We start from the raw sequence: 19,757 nt of genomic DNA, 5'->3' as shown, positions 1-19,757 counted from the left end.
GAGTGTGAGCTGGAAGGTGAGCAGTGTTCAGGGGATATACGTGTTTGAGAGTGTGAGCTGGAAGGTGAGCAGCTTTCAGGGGATCTACGTGTTTGAGAGTGTGAGCTGGAAGGTGAGCAGTGTTCAGGGGATCTACGTGTTTGAGAGTGTGAGCTGGAAGGTGAGCAGTGTTCAGGGGATCTACGTGTTTGAGAGTGTGAGCTGGAGAGTGAGCAGCGTTCAGGGGATCTACGTGTTTGAGAGTGTGAGCTGGAAGGTGAGCACCTTTCAGGGGATCTACGTGTTTGAGAGTGTGAGCTGGAAGGTGAGCAGTGTTCAGGGGATCTACGTGTTTGAGAGTGTGAGCTGGAAGGTGAGCAGCTTTCAGGGGATCTACGTGTTTGAGAGTGTGAGCTGGAAGGTGAGCAGCGTTCAGGGGATCTCTGTGTTTGAGAGTGTGAGCTGGAAGGTGAGCAGTGTTCAGGGGATCTACGTGTTTGAGAGTGTGAGCTGGAAGGTGAGCAGCTTTCAGGGGATCTACGTGTTTGAGAGTGTGAGCTGGAAGGTGAGCAGTGTTCAGGGATCTACGTGTTTGAGAGTGTGAGCTGGAAGGTGAGCAGCTTTCAGGGGATCTACGTGTTTGAGAGTGTGAGCTGGAAGGTGAGCAGTGTTCAGGGGATCTACGTGGTTGAGAGTGTGAGCTGGAAGGTGAGCAGTGTTCAGGGATCTACGTGTTTGAGAGTGTGAGCTGGAAGGTGAGCAGCTTTCAGGGGATCTACGTGTTTGAGAGTGTGAGCTGGAGAGTGAGCAGCGTTCAGGGATCTACGTGTTTGAGAGTGTGAGCTGGAAGGTGAGCAGTGTTCAGGGGATCTACGTGGTTGAGAGTGTGAGCTGGAAGGTGAGCAGTGTTCAGGGGATCTACGTGGTTGAGAGTGTGAGCTGGAAGGTGAGCAGTGTTCAGGGGATCTACGTGGTTGAGAGTGTGAGCTGGAAGGTGAGCAGTGTTCAGGGATCTACGTGTTTGAGAGTGTGAGCTGGAAGGTGAGCAGTGTTCAGGGGATCTACGTGTTTAAGAGTGTGAGCTGGAAGGTGAGCAGCGTTCAGGGATCTCTGTGTTTGAGAGTGTGAGCTGGAAGGTGAGCAGTGTTCAGGGGATCTACGTGTTTGAGAGTGTGAGCTGGAAGGTGAGCAGCTTTCAGGGGATCTACGTGTTTGAGAGTGTGAGCTGGAAGGTGAGCAGTGTTCAGGGGATCTACGTGTTTGAGAGTGTGAGCTGGAAGGTGAGCAGTGTTCAGGGGATCTACGTGTTTGAGAGTGTGAGCTGGAAGGTGAGCAGTGTTCAGGGGATCTACGTGTTTGAGAGTGTGAGCTGGAAGGTGAGCAGCTTTCAGGGGATCTACGTGTTTGAGAGTGTGAGCTGGAGAGTGAGCAGCGTTCAGGGGATCTACGTGTTTGAGAGTGTGAGCTGGAGAGTGAGCAGCGTTCAGGGGATCTACGTGTTTGAGAGTGTGATCTGGAAGGTGAGCAGTGTTCAGGGGATCTACGTGTTTGAGAGTGTGAGCTGGAAGGTGAGCAGCTTTCAGGGGATCTACGTGTTTGAGAGTGTGAGCTGGAAGGTGAGCAGCGTTCAGGGGATCTCTGTGTTTGAGAGTGTGAGCTGGAAGGTGAGCAGTGTTCAGGGGATCTACGTGTTTGAGAGTGTGAGCTGGAAGGTGAGCAGCTTTCAGGGGATCTACGTGTTTGAGAGTGTGAGCTGGAAGGTGAGCAGTGTTCAGGGGATCTACGTGTTTGAGAGTGTGAGCTGGAAGGTGAGCAGCTTTCAGGGGATCTACGTGTTTGAGAGTGTGAGCTGGAAGGTGAGCAGTGTTCAGGGGATCTACGTGTTTGAGAGTGTGAGCTGGAAGGTGAGCAGTGTTCAGGGGATCTACGTGTTTGAGAGTGTGAGCTGGAAGGTGAGCAGCTTTCAGGGGATCTACGTGTTTGAGAGTGTGAGCTGGAGAGTGAGCAGCGTTCAGGGGATCTACGTGTTTGAGAGTGTGAGCTGGAGAGTGAGCAGCGTTCAGGGGATCTACGTGTTTGAGAGTGTGAGCTGGAAGGTGAGCAGCTTTCAGGGGATCTACGTGTTTGAGAGTGTGAGCTGGACGGTGAGCAGCGTTCAGGATCTACGTGTTTGAGAGTGTGAGCTGGACGGTGAGCAGCTTTCAGGGGATCTACGTGTTTGAGAGTGTGAGCTGGACGGTGAGCAGCGTTCAGGGGATCTATGTGTTTGAGAGTGTGAGCTGGAAGGTGAGCAGCTTTCAGGGGATCTACGTGTTTGAGAGTGTGAGCTGGAAGGTGAGCAGTGTTCAGGGGATCTACGTGTTTGAGAGTGTGAGCTGGAAGGTGAGCAGTGTTCAGGGGATCTACATGTTTGAGAGTGTGAGCTGGAAGGTGAGCAGCTTTCAGGGGATCTACGTGTTTGAGAGTGTGAGCTGGAAGGTGAGCAGTGTTCAGGGGATATACGTGTTTGAGAGTGTGAGCTGGAAGGTGAGCAGCTTTCAGGGGATCTACGTGTTTGAGAGTGTGAGCTGGAAGGTGAGCAGTGTTCAGGGATCTACGTGTTTGAGAGTGTGAGCTGGAAGGTGAGCAGTGTTCAGGGGATCTACGTGTTTGAGAGTGTGAGCTGGAAGTGAGCAGCGTTCAGGGGATCTACGTGTTTGAGAGTGTGAGCTGGAAGGTGAGCACCTTTCAGGGATCTACGTGTTTGAGAGTGTGAGCTGGAAGGTGAGCAGTGTTCAGGGGATCTACGTGTTTGAGAGTGTGAGCTGGAAGGTGAGCAGCTTTCAGGGGATCTACGTGTTTGAGAGTGTGAGCTGGAAGGTGAGCAGCGTTCAGGGGATCTCTGTGTTTGAGAGTGTGAGCTGGAAGGTGAGCAGTGTTCAGGGGATCTACGTGTTTGAGAGTGTGAGCTGGAAGGTGAGCAGCTTTCAGGGGATCTACGTGTTTGAGAGTGTGAGCTGGAAGGTGAGCAGTGTTCAGGGGATCTACGTGTTTGAGAGTGTGAGCTGGAAGGTGAGCAGTGTTCAGGGGATCTACGTGGTTGAGAGTGTGAGCTGGAAGGTGAGCAGTGTTCAGGGGATCTACGTGTTTGAGAGTGTGAGCTGGAGAGTGAGCAGCGTTCAGGGGATCTACGTGTTTGAGAGTGTGAGCTGGAAGGTGAGCAGTGTTCAGGGGATCTACGTGGTTGAGAGTGTGAGCTGGAAGGTGAGCAGTGTTCAGGGGATCTACGTGGTTGAGAGTGTGAGCTGGAAGGTGAGCAGTGTTCAGGGGATCTACGTGGTTGAGAGTGTGAGCTGGAAGGTGAGCAGTGTTCAGGGGATCTACGTGTTTGAGAGTGTGAGCTGGAAGGTGAGCAGTGTTCAGGGGATCTACGTGTTTAAGAGTGTGAGCTGGAAGGTGAGCAGCGTTCAGGGGATCTCTGTGTTTGAGAGTGTGAGCTGGAAGGTGAGCAGTGTTCAGGGGATCTACGTGTTTGAGAGTGTGAGCTGGAAGGTGAGCAGCTTTCAGGGGATCTACGTGTTTGAGAGTGTGAGCTGGAAGGTGAGCAGTGTTCAGGGGATATACGTGTTTGAGAGTGTGAGCTGGAAGGTGAGCAGCTTTCAGGGGATCTACGTGTTTGAGAGTGTGAGCTGGAAGGTGAGCAGTGTTCAGGGATCTACGTGTTTGAGAGTGTGAGCTGGAAGGTGAGCAGTGTTCAGGGGATCGTGTTTGAGAGTGTGAGCTGGAGAGTGAGCAGCGTTCAGGGATCTACGTGTTTGAGAGTGTGAGCTGGAAGGTGAGCACCTTTCAGGATCTACGTGTTTGAGAGTGTGAGCTGGAAGGTGAGCAGTGTTCAGGGATCTATCGTGTTTGAGAGTGTGAGCTGGAAGGTGAGCAGCTTTCAGGGGATCTACGTGTTTGAGAGTGTGAGCTGGAAGGTGAGCAGCGTTCAGGGATCTCTGTGTTTGAGAGTGTGAGCTGGAAGGTGAGCAGTGTTCAGGGGATCTACGTGTTTGAGAGTGTGAGCTGGAAGGTGAGCAGCTTTCAGGGGATCTACGTGTTTGAGAGTGTGAGCTGGAAGGTGAGCAGTGTTCAGGGGATCTACGTGTTTGAGAGTGTGAGCTGGAAGGTGAGCAGCTTTCAGGGGATCTACGTGTTTGAGAGTGTGAGCTGGAAGGTGAGCAGTGTTCAGGGATCTACGTGGTTGAGAGTGTGAGCTGGAAGGTGAGCAGTGTTCAGGGGATCTACGTGTTTGAGAGTGTGAGCTGGAAGGTGAGCAGCTTTCAGGGGATCTACGTGTTTGAGAGTGTGAGCTGGAGAGTGAGCAGCGTTCAGGGGATCTACGTGTTTGAGAGTGTGAGCTGGAAGGTGAGCAGTGTTCAGGGGATCTACGTGGTTGAGAGTGAGCTGGAAGGTGAGCAGTGTTCAGGGGATCTACGTGGTTGAGAGTGTGAGCTGGAAGGTGAGCAGTGTTCAGGGGATCTACGTGGTTGAGAGTGTGAGCTGGAAGGTGAGCAGTGTTCAGGGGATCTACGTGTTTGAGAGTGTGAGCTGGAAGGTGAGCAGTGTTCAGGGATCTACGTGTTTAAGAGTGTGAGCTGGAAGGTGAGCAGCGTTCAGGGGATCTCTGTGTTTGAGAGTGTGAGCTGGAAGGTGAGCAGTGTTCAGGGGATCTACGTGTTTGAGTGTGAGCTGGAAGGTGAGCAGCTTTCAGGGGATCTACGTGTTTGAGAGTGTGAGCTGGAAGGTGAGCAGTGTTCAGGGGATCTACGTGTTTGAGAGTGTGAGCTGGAAGGTGAGCAGTGTTCAGGGGATCTACGTGTTTGAGAGTGTGAGCTGGAAGGTGAGCAGTGTTCAGGGGATCTACGTGTTTGAGAGTGTGAGCTGGAAGGTGAGCAGCTTTCAGGGGATCTACGTGTTTGAGAGTGTGAGCTGGAGAGTGAGCAGCGTTCAGGGGATCTACGTGTTTGAGAGTGTGAGCTGGAGAGTGAGCAGCGTTCAGGGGATCTACGTGTTTGAGAGTGTGATCTGGAAGGTGAGCAGTGTTCAGGGATCTACGTGTTTGAGAGTGTGAGCTGGAAGGTGAGCAGCTTTCAGGGGATCTACGTGTTTGAGAGTGTGAGCTGGAAGGTGAGCAGCGTTCAGGGGATCTCTGTGTTTGAGAGTGTGAGCTGGAAGGTGAGCAGTGTTCAGGGATCTACGTGTTTGAGAGTGTGAGCTGGAAGGTGAGCAGCTTTCAGGGGATCTACGTGTTTGAGAGTGTGAGCTGGAAGGTGAGCAGTGTTCAGGGGATCTACGTGTTTGAGAGTGTGAGCTGGAAGGTGAGCAGCTTTCAGGGGATCTACGTGTTTGAGAGTGTGAGCTGGAAGGTGAGCAGTGTTCAGGGGATCTACGTGTTTGAGAGTGTGAGCTGGAAGGTGAGCAGTGTTCAGGGGATCTACGTGTTTGAGAGTGTGAGCTGGAAGGTGAGCAGCTTTCAGGGGATCTACGTGTTTGAGAGTGTGAGCTGGAGAGTGAGCAGCGTTCAGGGGATCTACGTGTTTGAGAGTGTGAGCTGGAGAGTGAGCAGCGTTCAGGGGATCTACGTGTTTGAGAGTGTGAGCTGGAAGGTGAGCAGCTTTCAGGGGATCTACGTGTTTGAGAGTGTGAGCTGGACGGTGAGCAGCGTTCAGGGATCTACGTGTTTGAGAGTGTGAGCTGGACGGTGAGCAGCTTTCAGGGGATCTACGTGTTTGAGAGTGTGAGCTGGACGGTGAGCAGCGTTCAGGGGATCTATGTGTTTGAGAGTGTGAGCTGGAAGGTGAGCAGCTTTCCGGGGATCTACGTGTTTGAGAGTGTGAGCTGGAAGGTGAGCAGTGTTCAGGGGATCTACGTGTTTGAGAGTGTGAGCTGGAAGGTGAGCAGTGTTCAGGGGATCTACGTGTTTGAGAGTGTGAGCTGGAAGGTGAGCAGTGTTCAGGGGATCTACGTGGTTGAGAGTGTGAGCTGGAAGGTGAGCAGTGTTCAGGGGATCTACGTGTTTGAGAGTGTGAGCTGGAAGGTGAGCAGCTTTCAGGGGATCTACGTGTTTGAGAGTGTGAGCTGGAGAGTGAGCAGCGTTCAGGGGATCTACGTGTTTGAGAGTGTGAGCTGGAAGGTGAGCAGTGTTCAGGGATCTACGTGGTTGAGAGTGTGAGCTGGAAGGTGAGCAGTGTTCAGGGATCTACGTGGTTGAGAGTGTGAGCTGGAAGGTGAGCAGTGTTCAGGGGATCTACGTGGTTGAGAGTGTGAGCTGGAAGGTGAGCAGTGTTCAGGGGATCTACGTGTTTGAGAGTGTGAGCTGGAAGGTGAGCAGTGTTCAGGGATCTACGTGTTTAAGAGTGTGAGCTGGAAGGTGAGCAGCGTTCAGGGGATCTCTGTGTTTGAGAGTGTGAGCTGGAAGGTGAGCAGTGTTCAGGGGATCTACGTGTTTGAGAGTGTGAGCTGGAAGGTGAGCAGCTTTCAGGGGATCTACGTGTTTGAGAGTGTGAGCTGGAAGGTGAGCAGTGTTCAGGGGATATACGTGTTTGAGAGTGTGAGCTGGAAGGTGAGCAGCTTTCAGGGGATCTACGTGTTTGAGAGTGTGAGCTGGAAGGTGAGCAGTGTTCAGGGGATCTACGTGTTTGAGAGTGTGAGCTGGAAGGTGAGCAGTGTTCAGGGGATCTACGTGTTTGAGAGTGTGAGCTGGAGAGTGAGCAGCGTTCAGGGATCTACGTGTTTGAGAGTGTGAGCTGGAAGGTGAGCACCTTTCAGGGGATCTACGTGTTTGAGAGTGTGAGCTGGAAGGTGAGCAGTGTTCAGGGGATCTACGTGTTTGAGAGTGTGAGCTGGAAGGTGAGCAGTGTTCAGGGGATCTACGTGTTTGAGAGTGTGAGCTGGAAGGTGAGCAGCTTTCAGGGGATCTACGTGTTTGAGAGTGTGAGCTGGAAGGTGAGCAGTGTTCAGGGGATATACGTGTTTGAGAGTGTGAGCTGGAAGGTGAGCAGCTTTCAGGGGATCTACGTGTTTGAGAGTGTGAGCTGGAAGGTGAGCAGTGTTCAGGGGATCTACGTGTTTGAGAGTGTGAGCTGGAAGGTGAGCAGTGTTCAGGGGATCTACGTGTTTGAGAGTGTGAGCTGGAGAGTGAGCAGCGTTCAGGGGATCTACGTGTTTGAGAGTGTGAGCTGGAAGGTGAGCACCTTTCAGGGGATCTACGTGTTTGAGAGTGTGAGCTGGAAGGTGAGCAGTGTTCAGGGGATCTACGTGTTTGAGAGTGTGAGCTGGAAGGTGAGCAGCTTTCAGGGGATCTACGTGTTTGAGAGTGTGAGCTGGAAGGTGAGCAGCGTTCAGGGGATCTCTGTGTTTGAGAGTGTGAGCTGGAAGGTGAGCAGTGTTCAGGGATCTACGTGTTTGAGAGTGTGAGCTGGAAGGTGAGCAGCTTTCAGGGGATCTACGTGTTTGAGAGTGTGAGCTGGAAGGTGAGCAGTGTTCAGGGGATCTACGTGTTTGAGAGTGTGAGCTGGAAGGTGAGCAGTGTTCAGGGGATCTACGTGGTTGAGAGTGTGAGCTGGAAGGTGAGCAGTGTTCAGGGGATCTACGTGTTTGAGAGTGTGAGCTGGAGAGTGAGCAGCGTTCAGGGATCTACGTGTTTGAGAGTGTGAGCTGGAAGGTGAGCAGTGTTCAGGGGATCTACGTGGTTGAGAGTGTGAGCTGGAAGGTGAGCAGTGTTCAGGGGATCTACGTGGTTGAGAGTGTGAGCTGGAAGGTGAGCAGTGTTCAGGGGATCTACGTGGTTGAGAGTGTGAGCTGGAAGGTGAGCAGTGTTCAGGGGATCTACGTGTTTGAGAGTGTGAGCTGGAAGGTGAGCAGTGTTCAGGGATCTACGTGTTTAAGAGTGTGAGCTGGAAGGTGAGCAGCGTTCAGGGGATCTCTGTGTTTGAGAGTGTGAGCTGGAAGGTGAGCAGTGTTCAGGGGATCTACGTGTTTGAGAGTGTGAGCTGGAAGGTGAGCAGCTTTCAGGGGATCTACGTGTTTGAGAGTGTGAGCTGGAAGGTGAGCAGTGTTCAGGGGATATACGTGTTTGAGAGTGTGAGCTGGAAGGTGAGCAGCTTTCAGGGATCTACGTGTTTGAGAGTGTGAGCTGGAAGGTGAGCAGTGTTCAGGGGATCTACGTGTTTGAGAGTGTGAGCTGGAAGGTGAGCAGTGTTCAGGATCTACGTGTTTGAGAGTGTGAGCTGGAGAGTGAGCAGCGTTCAGGGATCTACGTGTTTGAGAGTGTGAGCTGGAAGGTGAGCACCTTTCAGGGATCTACGTGTTTGAGAGTGTGAGCTGGAAGGTGAGCAGTGTTCAGGGATCTACGTGTTTGAGAGTGTGAGCTGGAAGGTGAGCAGCTTTCAGGGATCTACGTGTTTGAGAGTGTGAGCTGGAAGGTGAGCAGCGTTCAGGGGATCTCTGTGTTTGAGAGTGTGAGCTGGAAGGTGAGCAGTGTTCAGGGGATCTACGTGTTTGAGAGTGTGAGCTGGAAGGTGAGCAGCTTTCAGGGGATCTACGTGTTTGAGAGTGTGAGCTGGAAGGTGAGCAGTGTTCAGGGGATCTACGTGTTTGAGAGTGTGAGCTGGAAGGTGAGCAGCTTTCAGGGGATCTACGTGTTTGAGAGTGTGAGCTGGAAGGTGAGCAGTGTTCAGGGGATCTACGTGGTTGAGAGTGTGAGCTGGAAGGTGAGCAGTGTTCAGGGGATCTACGTGTTTGAGAGTGTGAGCTGGAAGGTGAGCAGCTTTCAGGGGATCTACGTGTTTGAGAGTGTGAGCTGGAGAGTGAGCAGCGTTCAGGGGATCTACGTGTTTGAGAGTGTGAGCTGGAAGGTGAGCAGTGTTCAGGGGATCTACGTGGTTGAGAGTGTGAGCTGGAAGGTGAGCAGTGTTCAGGGGATCTACGTGGTTGAGAGTGTGAGCTGGAAGGTGAGCAGTGTTCAGGGGATCTACGTGGTTGAGAGTGTGAGCTGGAAGGTGAGCAGTGTTCAGGGGATCTACGTGTTTGAGAGTGTGAGCTGGAAGGTGAGCAGTGTTCAGGGGATCTACGTGTTTAAGAGTGTGAGCTGGAAGGTGAGCAGCGTTCAGGGGATCTCTGTGTTTGAGAGTGTGAGCTGGAAGGTGAGCAGTGTTCAGGGGATCTACGTGTTTGAGAGTGTGAGCTGGAAGGTGAGCAGCTTTCAGGGGATCTACGTGTTTGAGAGTGTGAGCTGGAAGGTGAGCAGTGTTCAGGGGATCTACGTGTTTGAGAGTGTGAGCTGGAAGGTGAGCAGTGTTCAGGGGATCTACGTGTTTGAGAGTGTGAGCTGGAAGGTGAGCAGTGTTCAGGGGATCTACGTGTTTGAGAGTGTGAGCTGGAAGGTGAGCAGCTTTCAGGGGATCTACGTGTTTGAGAGTGTGAGCTGGAGAGTGAGCAGCGTTCAGGGGATCTACGTGTTTGAGAGTGTGAGCTGGAGAGTGAGCAGCGTTCAGGGGATCTACGTGTTTGAGAGTGTGATCTGGAAGGTGAGCAGTGTTCAGGGGATCTACGTGTTTGAGAGTGTGAGCTGGAAGGTGAGCAGCTTTCAGGGGATCTACGTGTTTGAGAGTGTGAGCTGGAAGGTGAGCAGCGTTCAGGGGATCTCTGTGTTTGAGAGTGTGAGCTGGAAGGTGAGCAGTGTTCAGGGGATCTACGTGTTTGAGAGTGTGAGCTGGAAGGTGAGCAGCTTTCAGGGGATCTACGTGTTTGAGAGTGTGAGCTGGAAGGTGAGCAGTGTTCAGGGATCTACGTGTTTGAGAGTGTGAGCTGGAAGGTGAGCAGCTTTCAGGGGATCTACGTGTTTGAGAGTGTGAGCTGGAAGGTGAGCAGTGTTCAGGGGATCTACGTGTTTGAGAGTGTGAGCTGGAAGGTGAGCAGTGTTCAGGGATCTACGTGTTTGAGAGTGTGAGCTGGAAGGTGAGCAGCTTTCAGGGGATCTACGTGTTTGAGAGTGTGAGCTGGAGAGTGAGCAGCGTTCAGGGGATCTACGTGTTTGAGAGTGTGAGCTGGAGAGTGAGCAGCGTTCAGGATCTACGTGTTTGAGAGTGTGAGCTGGAAGGTGAGCAGCTTTCAGGGGATCTACGTGTTTGAGAGTGTGAGCTGGACGGTGAGCAGCGTTCAGGGATCTACGTGTTTGAGAGTGTGAGCTGGACGGTGAGCAGCTTTCAGGGGATCTACGTGTTTGAGAGTGTGAGCTGGACGGTGAGCAGCGTTCAGGGGATCTATGTGTTTGAGAGTGTGAGCTGGAAGGTGAGCAGCTTTCAGGGGATCTACGTGTTTGAGAGTGTGAGCTGGAAGGTGAGCAGTGTTCAGGGGATCTACGTGTTTGAGAGTGTGAGCTGGAAGGTGAGCAGTGTTCAGGGATCTACGTGTTTGAGAGTGTGAGCTGGAAGGTGAGCAGTGTTCAGGGGATCTACGTGGTTGAGAGTGTGAGCTGGAAGGTGAGCAGTGTTCAGGGGATCTACGTGTTTGAGAGTGTGAGCTGGAAGGTGAGCAGCTTTCAGGGGATCTACGTGTTTGAGAGTGTGAGCTGGAGAGTGAGCAGCGTTCAGGGGATCTACGTGTTTGAGAGTGTGAGCTGGAAGGTGAGCAGTGTTCAGGGGATCTACGTGGTTGAGAGTGTGAGCTGGAAGGTGAGCAGTGTTCAGGGGATCTACGTGGTTGAGAGTGTGAGCTGGAAGGTGAGCAGTGTTCAGGGGATCTACGTGGTTTGAGCTGGAAGGTGTGTTCAGCTGTTTGAGAGTGTGAGCTGGAAGGTGAGCAGTGTTCAGGGGATCTACGTGTTTAAGAGTGTGAGCTGGAAGGTGAGCAGCGTTCAGGGGATCTCTGTGTTTGAGAGTGTGAGCTGGAAGGTGAGCAGTGTTCAGGGGATCTACGTGTTTGAGAGTGTGAGCTGGAAGGTGAGCAGCTTTCAGGGGATCTACGTGTTTGAGAGTGTGAGCTGGAAGGTGAGCAGTGTTCAGGGGATATACGTGTTTGAGTGTGAGCTGGAAGGTGAGCAGCTTTCAGGGGATCTACGTGTTTGAGAGTGTGAGCTGGAAGGTGAGCAGTGTTCAGGGATCTACGTGTTTGAGAGTGTGAGCTGGAAGGTGAGCAGTGTTCAGGGGATCTACGTGTTTGAGAGTGTGAGCTGGAGAGTGAGCAGCGTTCAGGGATCTACGTGTTTGAGAGTGTGAGCTGGAAGGTGAGCACCTTTCAGGGGATCTACGTGTTTGAGAGTGTGAGCTGGAAGGTGAGCAGTGTTCAGGGGATCTACGTGTTTGAGAGTGTGAGCTGGAAGGTGAGCAGCTTTCAGGGGATCTACGTGTTTGAGAGTGTGAGCTGGAAGGTGAGCAGCGTTCAGGGGATCTCTGTGTTTGAGAGTGTGAGCTGGAAGGTGAGCAGTGTTCAGGGGATCTACGTGTTTGAGAGTGTGAGCTGGAAGGTGAGCAGCTTTCAGGGGATCTACGTGTTTGAGAGTGTGAGCTGGAAGGTGAGCAGTGTTCAGGGGATCTACGTGTTTGAGAGTGTGAGCTGGAAGGTGAGCAGCTTTCAGGGGATCTACGTGTTTGAGAGTGTGAGCTGGAAGGTGAGCAGTGTTCAGGGGATCTACGTGGTTGAGAGTGTGAGCTGGAAGGTGAGCAGTGTTCAGGGGATCTACGTGTTTGAGAGTGTGAGCTGGAAGGTGAGCAGCTTTCAGGGGATCTACGTGTTTGAGAGTGTGAGCTGGAGAGTGAGCAGCGTTCAGGATCTACGTGTTTGAGAGTGTGAGCTGGAAGGTGAGCAGTGTTCAGGGGATCTACGTGGTTGAGAGTGTGAGCTGGAAGGTGAGCAGTGTTCAGGGGATCTCGTGGTTGAGAGTGTGAGCTGGAAGGTGAGCAGTGTTCAGGGGATCTACGTGGTTGAGAGTGTGAGCTGGAAGGTGAGCAGTGTTCAGGGGATCTACGTGTTTGAGAGTGTGAGCTGGAAGGTGAGCAGTGTTCAGGGGATCTACGTGTTTAAGAGTGTGAGCTGGAAGGTGAGCAGCGTTCAGGGGATCTCTGTGTTTGAGAGTGTGAGCTGGAAGGTGAGCAGTGTTCAGGGGATCTACGTGTTTGAGAGTGTGAGCTGGAAGGTGAGCAGCTTTCAGGGGATCTACGTGTTTGAGAGTGTGAGCTGGAAGGTGAGCAGTGTTCAGGGGATCTACGTGTTTGAGAGTGTGAGCTGGAAGGTGAGCAGTGTTCAGGGGATCTACGTGTTTGAGAGTGTGAGCTGGAAGGTGAGCAGTGTTCAGGGGATCTACGTGTTTGAGAGTGTGAGCTGGAAGGTGAGCAGCTTTCAGGGGATCTACGTGTTTGAGAGTGTGAGCTGGAGAGTGAGCAGCGTTCAGGGGATCTACGTGTTTGAGAGTGTGAGCTGGAGAGTGAGCAGCGTTCAGGGGATCTACGTGTTTGAGAGTGTGATCTGGAAGGTGAGCAGTGTTCAGGGGATCTACGTGTTTGAGTGTGAGCTGGAAGGTGAGCAGCTTTCAGGGGATCTACGTGTTTGAGAGTGTGAGCTGGAAGGTGAGCAGCGTTCAGGGATCTCTGTGTTTGAGAGTGTGAGCTGGAAGGTGAGCAGTGTTCAGGGATCTACGTGTTTGAGAGTGTGAGCTGGAAGGTGAGCAGCTTTCAGGGGATCTACGTGTTTGAGAGTGTGAGCTGGAAGGTGAGCAGTGTTCAGGGGATCTACGTGTTTGAGAGTGTGAGCTGGAAGGTGAGCAGCTTTCAGGGGATCTACGTGTTTGAGAGTGTGAGCTGGAAGGTGAGCAGTGTTCAGGGGATCTACGTGTTTGAGAGTGTGAGCTGGAAGGTGAGCAGTGTTCAGGGGATCTACGTGTTTGAGAGTGTGAGCTGGAAGGTGAGCAGCTTTCAGGGGATCTCGTGTTTGAGAGTGTGAGCTGGAGAGTGAGCAGCGTTCAGGGGATCTACGTGTTTGAGAGTGTGAGCTGGAGAGTGAGCAGCGTTCAGGGGATCTACGTGTTTGAGAGTGTGAGCTGGAAGGTGAGCAGCTTTCAGGGGATCTACGTGTTTGAGAGTGTGAGCTGGACGGTGAGCAGCGTTCAGGGGATCTACGTGTTTGAGAGTGTGAGCTGGACGGTGAGCAGCTTTCAGGGGATCTACGTGTTTGAGAGTGTGAGCTGGACGGTGAGCAGCGTTCAGGGGATCTATGTGTTTGAGAGTGTGAGCTGGAAGGTGAGCAGCTTTCCGGGGATCTACGTGTTTGAGAGTGTGAGCTGGAAGGTGAGCAGTGTTCAGGGGATCTACGTGTTTGAGAGTGTGAGCTGGAAGGTGAGCAGTGTTCAGGGGATCTACGTGTTTGAGAGTGTGAGCTGGAAGGTGAGCAGCTTTCAGGGGATCTACGTGTTTGAGAGTGTGAGCTGGAGAGTGAGCAGCGTTCAGGGGATCTACGTGTTTGAGAGTGTGAGCTGGAGAGTGAGCAGCGTTCAGGGGATCTACGTGTTTGAGAGTGTGAGCTGGAAGGTGAGCAGCTTTCAGGGGATCTACGTGTTTGAGAGTGTGAGCTGGACGGTGAGCAGCGTTCAGGGGATCTACGTGTTTGAGAGTGTGAGCTGGACGGTGAGCAGCTTTCAGGGGATCTACGTGTTTGAGAGTGTGAGCTGGACGGTGAGCAGCTTTCAGGGGATCTACGTGTTTGAGAGTGTGAGCTGGACGGTGATTAGCGTTCAGGGGATCTATGTGTTTGAGAGTGTGAGCTGGAAGGTGAGCAGCTTTCAGGGGATCTACGTGTTTGAGAGTGTGAGCTGGAAGGTGAGCAGTGTTCAGGGGATCTACGTGTTTGAGAGTGTGAGCTGGAAGGTGAGCAGTGTTCAGGGGATCTACGTGTTTGAGAGTGTGAGCTGGAAGGTGAGCAGCTTTCAGGGGATCTACGTGTTTGAGAGTGTGAGCTGGAGAGTGAGCAGCGTTCAGGGGATCTACGTGTTTGAGAGTGTGAGCTGGAGAGTGAGCAGCGTTCAGGGGATCTACGTGTTTGAGAGTGTGAGCTGGAAGGTGAGCAGCTTTCAGGGGATCTACGTGTTTGAGAGTGTGAGCTGGACGGTGAGCAGCGTTCAGGGATCTACGTGTTTGAGAGTGTGAGCTGGACGGTGAGCAGCTTTCAGGGGATCTACGTGTTTGAGAGTGTGAGCTGGACGGTGAGCAGCGTTCAGGGGATCTATGTGTTTGAGAGTGTGAGCTGGAAGGTGAGCAGCTTTCAGGGGATCTACGTGTTTGAGAGTGTGAGCTGGAAGGTGAGCAGTGTTCAGGGGATCTACGTGTTTGAGAGTGTGAGCTGGAAGGTGAGCAGTGTTCAGGGGATCTACGTGTTTGAGAGTGTGAGCTGGAAGGTGAGCAGCTTTCAGGGGATCTACGTGTTTGAGAGTGTGAGCTGGAGAGTGAGCAGCGTTCAGGGGATCTACGTGTTTGAGAGTGTGAGCTGGAGAGTGAGCAGCGTTCAGGGGATCTACGTGTTTGAGAGTGTGAGCTGGAAGGTGAGCAGCTTTCAGGGGATCTACGTGTTTGAGAGTGTGAGCTGGACGGTGAGCAGCGTTCAGGGGATCTACGTGTTTGAGAGTGTGAGCTGGACGGTGAGCAGCTTTCAGGGGATCTACGTGTTTGAGAGTGTGAGCTGGACGGTGAGCAGCTTTCAGGGGATCTACGTGTTTGAGAGTGTGAGCTGGACGGTGAGCAGCGTTCAGGGGATCTATGTGTTTGAGAGTGTGAGCTGGAAGGTGAGCAGCTTTCAGGGGATCTACGTGTTTGAGAGTGTGAGCTGGAAGGTGAGCAGTGTTCAGGGGATCTACGTGTTTGAGAGTGTGAGCTGGAAGGTGAGCAGTGTTCAGGGGATCTACGTGTTTGAGAGTGTGAGCTGGAAGGTGAGCAGCTTTCAGGGGATCTACGTGTTTGAGAGTGTGAGCTGGAAGGTGAGCAGCTTTCAGGGGATCTACGTGTTTGAGAGTGTGAGCTGGAGAGTGAGCAGCGTTCAGGGGATCTACGTGTTTGAGAGTGTGAGCTGGAAGGTGAGCAGCTTTCAGGGGATCTACGTGTTTGAGAGTGTGAGCTGGACGGTGAGCAGCGTTCAGGAGATCTACGTGTTTGAGAGTGTGAGCTGGACGGTGAGCAGCTTTCAGGGGATCTACGTGTTTGAGAGTGTGAGCTGGACGGTGAGCAGCTTTCAGGGGATCTACGTGTTTGAGAGTGTGAGCTGGACGGTGATTAGCGTTCAGGGATCTATGTGTTTGAGAGTGTGAGCTGGAAGGTGAGCAGCTTTCAGGGGATCTACGTGTTTGAGAGTGTGAGCTGGAAGGTGAGCAGTGTTCAGGGGATCTACGTGTTTGAGAGTGTGAGCTGGAAGGTGAGCAGTGTTCAGGGGATCTACGTGTTTGAGAGTGTGAGCTGGAAGGTGAGCAGCTTTCAGGGATCTACGTGTTTGAGAGTGTGAGCTGGAGAGTGAGCAGCGTTCAGGGGATCTACGTGTTTGAGAGTGAGCTGGAGAGTGAGCAGCGTTCAGGGGATCTACGTGTTTGAGAGTGTGAGCTGGAAGGTGAGCAGCTTTCAGGGGATCTACGTGTTTGAGAGTGTGAGCTGGACGGTGAGCAGCGTTCAGGGGATCTACGTGTTTGAGAGTGTGAGCTGGACGGTGAGCAGCTTTCAGGGGATCTACGTGTTTGAGAGTGTGAGCTGGACGGTGAGCAGCGTTCAGGGGATCTATGTGTTTGAGAGTGTGAGCTGGAAGGTGAGCAGCTTTCAGGGGATCTACGTGTTTGAGAGTGTGAGCTGGAAGGTGAGCAGTGTTCAGGGGATCTACGTGTTTGAGAGTGTGAGCTGGAAGGTGAGCAGTGTTCAGGGGATCTACGTGTTTGAGAGTGTGAGCTGGAAGGTGAGCAGCTTTCAGGGGATCTACGTGTTTGAGAGTGTGAGCTGGAGAGTGAGCAGCGTTCAGGGGATCTACGTGTTTGAGAGTGTGAGCTGGAGAGTGAGCAGCGTTCAGGGGATCTACGTGTTTGAGAGTGTGAGCTGGAAGGTGAGCAGCTTTCAGGGGATCTACGTGTTTGAGAGTGTGAGCTGGACGGTGAGCAGCGTTCAGGGGATCTACGTGTTTGAGAGTGTGAGCTGGACGGTGAGCAGCTTTCAGGGATCTACGTGTTTGAGAGTGTGAGCTGGACGGTGAGCAGCTTTCAGGGGATCTACGTGTTTGAGAGTGTGAGCTGGACGGTGAGCAGCGTTCAGGGGATCTATGTGTTTGAGAGTGTGAGCTGGAAGGTGAGCAGCTTTCAGGGGATCTACGTGTTTGAGAGTGTGAGCTGGAAGGTGAGCAGTGTTCAGGGGATCTACGTGTTTGAGAGTGTGAGCTGGAAGGTGAGCAGTGTTCAGGGGATCTACGTGTTTGAGAGTGTGAGCTGGAAGGTGAGCAGCTTTCAGGGATCTACGTGTTTGAGAGTGTGAGCTGGAGAGTGAGCAGCGTTCAGGGGATCTACGTGTTTGAGAGTGTGAGCTGGAGAGTGAGCAGCGTTCAGGGATCTACGTGTTTGAGAGTGTGAGCTGGAAGGTGAGCAGCTTTCAGGGGATCTACGTGTTTGAGAGTGTGAGCTGGACGGTGAGCAGCGTTCAGGGGATCTACGTGTTTGAGAGTGTGAGCTGGACGGTGAGCAGCTTTCAGGGGATCTACGTGTTTGAGAGTGTGAGCTGGACGGTGAGCAGCTTTCAGGGGATCTACGTGTTTGAGAGTGTGAGCTGGACGGTGAGCAGCGTTCAGGGGATCTATGTGTTTGAGAGTGTGAGCTGGAAGGTGAGCAGCTTTCAGGGGATCTACGTGTTTGAGAGTGTGAGCTGGAAGGTGAGCAGTGTTCAGGGGATCTACGTGTTTGAGAGTGTGAGCTGGAAGGTGAGCAGTGTTCAGGGGATCTACGTGTTTGAGAGTGTGAGCTGGAAGGTGAGCAGCTTTCAGGGGATCTACGTGTTTGAGAGTGTGAGCTGGAGAGTGAGCAGCGTTCAGGGGATCTACGTGTTTGAGAGTGTGAGCTGGAAGGTGAGCAGTGTTCAGGGGATCTATGTGTTTGAGAGGGTGAGCTGGAAGCAGACGTTACACACTCTCCATTCCTCTCTTCTTCAGCTCTTTGTTTCACACTTGCAAAACACCTTTTCCTGTCCTGATATGTATTGTAACGTTCCTCTGTAGTTATTGTGACATAGGCACCATTTCCCTAACCGTCCGTCTGTGTATTTTTAGCCTGTCTTAGTGGTATCCCCTGGTCGACACTACACAAAGACTGCAAATGGCACCCTATTTCATTTGGGCTTTGCTCAAACGTAGTCCACTATAAGGGGAACAACCATTTCATGGTAACCATTTCACTGGAAGGTCTACCGAACACCTGTTGTATTCAGCGCATGTGACAAATACAATTTGATATGATTTGATTTGAATAGGGTTCCATTTGGGAGGCTGGGATGCGCCCCTATTTTCACTGTTGTCGTCTTATGCATGCAAAGAGGGTAAAACTGCTGATGAATTAAGGAAGCTGAACAGCGAGTCGGTGAGGGAGGAAGTTGTTTTTAACGCTACAAAGATCTTTGTCTGATAGACCCTGTTTATGTACAAGAACCTATATCAATATTTACAGTGGAATACTGTTTCAGTTTCAGATGCTTATTTTGCATTCACCAAAGAGGAACAAGAAGACATTTTGTCCACTTTCATTCTGACTTCAGTGAAAGCTAAATAAATGACTTCATTGAGGTCTCTATGGAAACTGTGAACCTACCTTTCCCCAGTTAAAGCAGAAGCAGACACATGGCTGCTAGCATTGCAGAAGTGTTGAGAAATGAACATAACGTTACGTGTATATTTTTTTGCATTTGCGTTCACTATTCATTCACCTCAATTGCAATGGTATCTGTAACTGTATTTTCCACGAGTGAGAGAGGGAAACCAAAACTTTTTCTGAAGCCTTTTTACTCTCCTCATTTTCTCTTTCTCTCAATAACAGTAGTCACAGCACAATTACACACACAGGTGACCAAGTTATCCTGTTACCCCGTCTGTTATTGGTGTTGTGACACAGTTACAGTACCAGTGTGAAGTGAATATGATGTTGGCATGGTACACACAGACTAGAGTAATACACTGTGGGATATTCTGAGAAGCACTCACCCGTTTGATGCTTATGAGTGGAATATTTTGATTGTGATGGTCTTGAGTTCCAAATACAGTGCCTTTGTCAGGAAATGAAAGAGAGAGAGATGATGAGAACCCTCGCTCTCTCTTCTTGTTCTCTCTCTCGCTCTCTCTCTCTCTCTCTCTCATTTTCTTCACGTTTCTTCCTCTTCTTGTTTTCTCTCTCTGATTTACCCCTTCTATTTTGTTCTATATATTGCAACTCTTTCTCTTCTCTCACTCTATCCATATCTGTGTTAGTGAATGTGTATCTCTCTGTCTGTGACATGACTGACTGTTCATTTTCTGCATTTATGGGGAAGCTCTTAATTTATTCACACTCACACACACACACTCTGTAACAGTCCATATAAAAGGCCTGCCCTGACACTCTGCCAGGAAAAGCCACTGACTTTTACGTGACTGGAAAGAGAAGGAGAGGGCATTTAAATTCACACGACAAGGCTTCTGTTAATCATGACATAGCTATAATTTGGTTTAAGAAAAAACAACGTTTTTAAATCTAAAGATTATTTGAGTCTACATCCGATTAGAACATTATCGGTATGAGAATATTTTTTGTATATATGATTTAGGCAAACATTTCGAAAATTGTTCGACCAAACCAGGAGAACCATTTTCTACAATGTAACAAATAACGGCCACAACGTATTTTCCTACCACTAACAGCAATCAAGAATTCTATACCTCAATGCACCATCGTTTGATACGGACCTCGTGGCGCAACGGTAGCGCGTCTGACTCCAGATCAGAAGGTTGCGTGTTCAAATCACGTCGGGGTCAAAATATTTTCCACAATTTATCTTTCTCTTATAAACCATATGGATTTACCATCGGATCATTTTTTCCAATGCAATGCTTTGATTACGTAATGAATGGTAATAAAACATATATGTTCTATTGAATAAACTCCAACTATGAGCATATAATCTATTGTAGTGACCTGACTAGATCATAAATGAACAATTGTCCAGACAGAGGCTTGAGTTTACGAATTGACGGTTTATTGAACCAACTTTACACAGGCTACTGTTTGGGCCGTAGCACACGCCAAATAGATGACAGATAACCCACAAGCCAATCGTGACCTTCCCTTGTGAAGCCCAGACGTAAGAGAGAGAGTACAAAGGCTGAACCTGGTCTTAACTTCCAATGCCCAACCCCCCTCCACGCCACTCCGCCAACCACCAGGATGCCCGGCATCAGAACATTCCAGGCATTCCCGTGATTGGCAGATAGCAGGTTGATTGACATGTCGGACCCCGCGAACACCGGGTACTGGTCAGTACAACACAACCACCTCCTAGCCTAGCACATAACACACAGCTGTCTGTGCGGGTCGCTACACTATCTACAATTTAGACTACACTATTTAGATTAAAACAATTATAATTTAACCAAATCAAAGTTTATTCATCACTTGCACAGGATACAGCAAGCAGGTGTAAATTGTACAGTGAAATGCTTAGGAGGAGCTAGCAAACTAGCTTTAACTCTTATTCTACTAGAACAAAGTCCCTCGTTCTATGTACCTTGAGTTTGTC

The 19,757-nt window shown here is 51.0% G+C and overlaps 1 protein-coding gene and 1 non-coding gene across 2 annotated transcripts in view; one reads left to right on the top strand and one right to left on the bottom strand.

Annotated features, from left to right (window-relative positions):
• LOC115137889 (lysophosphatidic acid receptor 6) overlaps positions 1–18,452 on the bottom strand; it is a 28,538-nt gene extending 10,086 nt beyond the window's left edge. Inside the window, exon 1 of the mRNA XM_029674172.2 lies at positions 18,190–18,452. The gene's annotated coding sequence lies outside the window, so the exon portion shown is untranslated. The remainder of the gene's footprint in view (positions 1–18,189) is intronic.
• Positions 18,453–18,924: 472 nt separating this feature from the next.
• trnaw-cca (transfer RNA tryptophan (anticodon CCA)) lies at positions 18,925–18,996 on the top strand. The gene has a single exon. It is a non-coding gene; the product is annotated as a tRNA-Trp (tRNA).
• The last annotated feature ends 761 nt before the right edge of the window (positions 18,997–19,757 follow it).

Source organism: Oncorhynchus nerka, linkage group LG12 (assembly GCF_034236695.1).
Source record: "Oncorhynchus nerka isolate Pitt River linkage group LG12, Oner_Uvic_2.0, whole genome shotgun sequence".
Lineage (NCBI taxonomy): Eukaryota > Metazoa > Chordata > Actinopteri > Salmoniformes > Salmonidae > Oncorhynchus > Oncorhynchus nerka.
Note: the sequence above shows the minus strand (reverse complement) of the source record. Positions and strands in the feature narration are given on the sequence as shown.